A 6,000-nucleotide genomic window follows, 5' to 3' on the forward strand; every position below is an offset into this window, starting at 1 on the left:
ACAGCATCAATGCAACCCTTTAAAACTTCAAGCCCTTTGGGACGCCACCTAGAAGTGCAATGTATCAATTCAGCCACTCGGTGGCGCTGTGGTTACACACATAGACTGAGGGTTAAAGGCTTTTTCCTTTATTTCTAGGAATATGGATGAGGTTTATCAGAGCTGGATATCATTGCCTGGATTCCATTGGTGGGGAAGCAACAGGTTTTCAAGACGTCTACTCTCTATGGGCTCAATGTGATATACACTCACTGGCCACTTTATTAGGTACACCTGTTCAATTGCTTGGTAACACAAATTGATAATCAGCAAATCACATGGCAGCAGTTCAATGCATTTAGGCATGTAGACGTGGTGAAAACGACTTGCTGAAGTTCAAACCGAGCATCAGAATGGGGAAGAAAGGGAATTTAAGTGACTTTGAACGTGGCATGGTTGTTGGTGCCAGACGGGCTGGTCTGAGTATTTAAAAAACTACTGATCTACTGGGATTTTTACGCACAACCATCTCTAGGAAAATCAAGACTCATCAGATCAGGCATCGTTTTTCCAATCTTCTGTTGTCCAGTTTTCGTGAACCTGTGCGAATTGAAGCCTCTGTCTCCTGTTCTTAGCTGACAGAGGAGTGGCACCTGGTATAGTCTTCTGCTGCTGTAGCCCATCTGCTTCAAGGTTGGACATGTTGTGCGTTCAGAGATGGTATCATCTCGAACCAGTCTGCCCATTCTCCTCTGACCTCTGACATCAACAAGGCATTTTCGTCCACACAACTGACTCTCACTGGATATTTTCCCTTTTTCGGACCATTTTTTTTAAAAGAAAAATCGTCCGGTTTTCTCCCCATCTGTGGTCTGCATTAGTGTAGATTCCAAGTGTTTTGCCTAATTACCATTCATGAGACAGCCAATGGAATTATTGAATATTCAATGGCTTCTTTCAAAGCATACTTAAAAGCAACTTTAAAAAAAAGTAATAAATACACTCATTTTTTTAAAGTGCATTTATACATTTTTTTGCATATAAATCTGAAAAGGATTGCATCATCGATCGTTGCATCACAGGTGCACTACAGAGACACTTCCTGCAGCCCCAGGTCTGCACCACGGTAAGAACCCTGAGCCCGGGTTCACACTGATGTGGTGCGGAAGTTGCAGCGTTTTCAGTGCGAATTCCGCACCGCATCAGAATCGCACACCGTTCAAGTGAACCGCTGCGGGTGTGTATGTTAACACCCCAACAGCGGTCTGCAAAATGCGGTGCGATGTGCAGAATTGGAGGGCATAGGTGTGAATACCCATGCGATCTAATTCTAGTGCGGACCAAAAAAAGGGTCATGCACCTTTTTGGTGCGGTGCGATTAGAGTCATACAAAATGTACGGCTCCGATCGCACCGCACACAAATCGCATGTGATTTGCACAGGAATGCAGTGCGGTTCCTGTGCGAATCACATGCGATATACCGCACCGCATATATGTGAGCCCAGCCTCAGTAATGCAGGCCATACATAGGTCGAATTCCAAACAAATTTTCTTTAGAAAATGGGAAATTTTGTGCGTTTTGTAATCCAATGGTGCCACTGTTGATTTCAAAATTCAAGTAAACAAAGCCTTCAAGTCTTTTTTTTTTCATTCCAGGTCACAGCTCAAGCTCATTTCTTTTTTGTTTACATGTCCCGCACGATTCTCCCATCATTGATTCGAAATTCATTTGTTTTTGAAAAAATTTCCAACATGCCCAATCACTCAAATTCAATGGTTGCACAAAAATCGGTTGTTTTTTAGAAAAGATTTTCGAAAGAAAATTCTGTCAGAACTTGACCCGTGTATGGGCGGCTTTAGGCCCAGTTCACACTTGTGCAGGCGGTGTTATGTAGGTAGGGCAGAAACGTGAGAAAAATTCCAGACCTTTTTGGAAAATCACACGGAATCGCATGATGCTGTGGCACTACGTGGTATCACATGCATGAAAATGTGGGCTCTTTGCCAATGCATGGGGGTGACTCTAAGAATTAATGGCACCCCTGCGCATCTACTAAACAGCAGCACATTTCTCTCACGTCTGGGGAACTGGCGCAATTGCACACACATTCCCGGCACACAATACTGTGAACTTCCACCTGGCAGTACTCGGGTCGTTGGTTTGAATCCAAACCATGGCACCACCTGCCTGGAGTTTGCATGTTCTCCCTGTGCCTGCGTGGGTTTCCTCCGGGTCCTCCAGTTTCCTCCCACACTCCAAAGACACGCTGGTAGGTTAACTGGCTCCTGTCTAAATTGTCCCTAGTATGTGTATGTATGAATGTGAGTTAGGAACCTTAGATTGTACATAGAATTGTCAGAGACCATTGACACTTATAATGGCCAGACTGGAGCTACAGGATAAGCTCAGGAACTGAGGACATTCTAGAGAAGAAAGAGCATTCTACATGAGAGCATTCTACATGAGATGGTCAGAGATTGGAGACATTCTACATAGAATGGTCAGAGACTGGGGACATTTCATAGATGAAGGCCACTGGGAAGGAAACTGGGAACATGCTACAGGAGATGGTCAGAGATTAAGGAATCTATACAGACGATAGAGACTGAAAACAATGGACAGAAGAAGGTCCAAGACTAGGGACATTCTACATGAAATAGTCAGAGACTGATGACATATTATAGAAGAAGATCTGAGACTGGGGACATGTTATAATAGATGGTCAGAGACTAACGACATTCTACAGGTGAAGGAAAGAGTCTAGCGATATTATACAGGAGAAGGTCAGCGACTGAGGACATTTTGGAGCAGAAGGTCAGAGACTGGGAACATGCTACAGGAATAGGTCAGACTGAGGATATTCTACAGGCAATAGACAAAAGCTGAAAACATTCTACAGTAGAAAGTTAAAGATTGGGAACATTCTACATGGAATGGTCAGAGACTGAAGACATTCTACAGAAGAAGGTTTGAGACTGGGAACATACTGCAAAAGATGGTCCAAGACTAAGGATATTCTACAGGAGGACAGAGGCTGGAGACGTTATACAGGAGAAGGATAGAAATTGTGAATATTTCACATGAGCAGGTCAGGACATTCTAAAGGAGAAGATCGGAGCCTGGGGACATTTACAGATGAAGGTCAGAAGCTGTGAACATTCTACAGGAGATGGTCAGAGACTGAGGAAATTCTGCAGGAGATGGTAAGAGACTGAGGAAATTCTACAGGAGAAAGAGACTAAAACATTTGACAGAAGAGACTGATGGCATTCTACAGAAGAAGGTCTGAGACTGGGGACATGCTACAATAGATGGTCCGAGACTAAGGATATTCTATAGGTGAAGGAAAGAGACCGAGGACATTCTACAGGAAATAGACAAAAATTGATATTCTACAGTAGAAGGTTAAAAGACTGGGGACATTCTACATGGAATGGTCAGAGACTGAAGACATTCTACAGAAGAGGGTTTGAGACTGAAGACATTCTACAGGGAATGGTTAGAGACTGAAGACATTCTACAGAAGAAGGTTTGAGACTATAGACATTCTACAGAAGAAGGTTTGAGACTATAGACATTCCACAGAAGAAGGTTTGAGACTATAGACATTCTACAGAAGAAGGTTTGAGACTATAGACATTCCACAGAAGAAGGTTTGAGACTGGAGACATTCAACAGAAGAAGGTTTGAGACTGGAGACATTCAACAGAAGAAGGTTTGAGACTGGAGACATTCTACGAAGAAGGTTTGAGACTGGAGACATTCTACGAAGAAGGTTTGAGACTGGAGACATTCTACGAAGAAGGTTTGAGACTGGAGACATTCAACAGAAGAAGGTTTGAGACTGGAGACATTCTACGAAGAAGGTTTGAGACTGGAGACATTCTACATGGAATGGTCAGAGACTGACGACATTCTACAGAAGAAGGTTTGAGACCAAAGACATTCTACATGGAATGGTTAGAGATTGAAGACTTTCTACAGAAGGTTTGAGACTGGAGACATTCTACATGGAATGGTCAGAGACTGAAGACATTCTACAGAAGAAGGTTTGAGACCGAAGACATTCTACATGGAATGGTTAGAGATTGAAGACTTTCTACAGACGGTTTGAGACTGGAGACATTCTACATGGAATGGTCAGAGACTGAAGACATTCTGCAGAAGGTTTGAAACTGGGGACATAATACAAGGGTTGGTCAGAGATTAAGGTTATTCCACAGGAGAAGTACAGAGTCTGGGGATATTATACAGGAGTATTCCTCCAGCCCCATGCTGTACTTAGAAACTGACCTTCGCTTATGAAGCTGGAAGAAGTATCAATGGAATGTGGTGGCTTCACCGCACTTTTGCTCTATTAAGAACTATGAGTCCCCCTGCCACAGTGTCAGATGGGATTTGTAGTCTCTCCATTCACAGATCTCTGTGAACAGATGACATGACTGTGCAGGTGGAACCACACACAGTAACAGCAAATTCAAAATTAAACAGAAGCCTGCGGGGGAAGAACCCTGGGACTCAGGTATGGGTTGAGTGTGTGGAGGTCGGAGACAGGGGCTGTTGAATGGCACCATGTTATACCCTAAATATGGTTGTAACTTTGTAAAAAGTAGAATTAGCCTTTAATGTGGAACTAGAGTCTATGAATTGCTCCGCTCCAGCAATATGCTATATGTAAGTTGCATTGCCAGGGTTGACATCTTCTACCGGTCTACATCTGGGTTCTGCATCTTTTGACAGCTTGAATAGGTATCCAAGCACACATGAATGCACATGTGTGGCACATTGTACATTCTACAGACGTTTTCAACCATTATTGAAGACAGAGATAGTACATATCTTTTCCAATAAAACCACCTTCCCTTTTTCTCTACAAGGATCTTCAGCTGTGGTTTAGACCCCCAACTGGGACTATGGAGGGTAAGTATAATATGAAGGGCCGGGAGGCATTCAGTCCAAATTCAGAACTACAAAGAGCCCGCCTTCCCACCTGACGTCAACATCAATCATGGTGGCAGCTGTTCCCTGCACCAGGGGGGCACAAATAGTGACAGCTTACAGCTGCTGCAACACTGCAGGATAAACCAGAGTTTATTTATTATGCTTTGTGGAGCATGGCACCCAACTGTTCCTCATTAGCAGGTATTGTTCCTCTTCTTTTGAAACCAAATTCTTTTGTCCCTTTCCTGCTCCGTTGCCCTTCTTTTTGGTCTGATGTGTGGACCTATATAAAATATATTATTTAACCAATAAAAAAGTTTTATAATACACTAAACCTTACATCCAGCCACTAAATAAATGCATTTTGTTTTTATCTCATTTACAAATCACAAGACAGTTTCTTCAAATTCTCAGGGACTCTACTAGTGAGCTCTTTGCTCCTGGGTAGGAGACTGAGGACTTGCAACAAGAGATGGTCAGAGACTAGGGACATTCTACAGGAGATGGTCAAAGACTGAGGATATTATACAGTAGAAGGTCAAAAACTATGGATATTCTACAGAAGGACAGGGACTAGGGCATTCTACAGTCAGAGACTAAGGATATTCTGCAATAGAAGGTCAGAACGGGGGTAGGAGACTGAGGAAATTCTAGAGAAGGAGGACAGAGATTAGGCACAAGCTAAAGGGGATGGTTAGAGGCTGGGGACATTCTACGAGACAGATTCAGAGACTGGGGATGTTTCAGAGGCCAGGGAATAAGGATAATCTTCAAGAGAAGGTCAGAAACTGGTAACACTCTACAAGAGACAGTCAGAGACTGAGGACATTCTACAAGAGAAGGCCAGAGACTGAGGATCATCTATAGGATAAGCACAGAGACTGGGGATACTCTATAGAAGGTCATAGACTGTGAATATTCTACATTAGAAGGTCAGAGACTGGGAAAGTTTTATAGGTGATAATCTGAAACAGGGGGAATGCTACATGAGATGGTTAGAGACTGGGGACATTCTACATCAGATGATAAGAGGCTGGTGTCATTCAACATAAGAAAGTCAAAGGCTTGGGACATTCTA

This window comes from Staurois parvus, unplaced genomic scaffold (genome assembly GCF_062004578.1).
Source record: "Staurois parvus isolate SC_StPar_1 unplaced genomic scaffold, SC_StPar_1.0 ptg000335l, whole genome shotgun sequence".
Lineage (NCBI taxonomy): Eukaryota > Metazoa > Chordata > Amphibia > Anura > Ranidae > Staurois > Staurois parvus.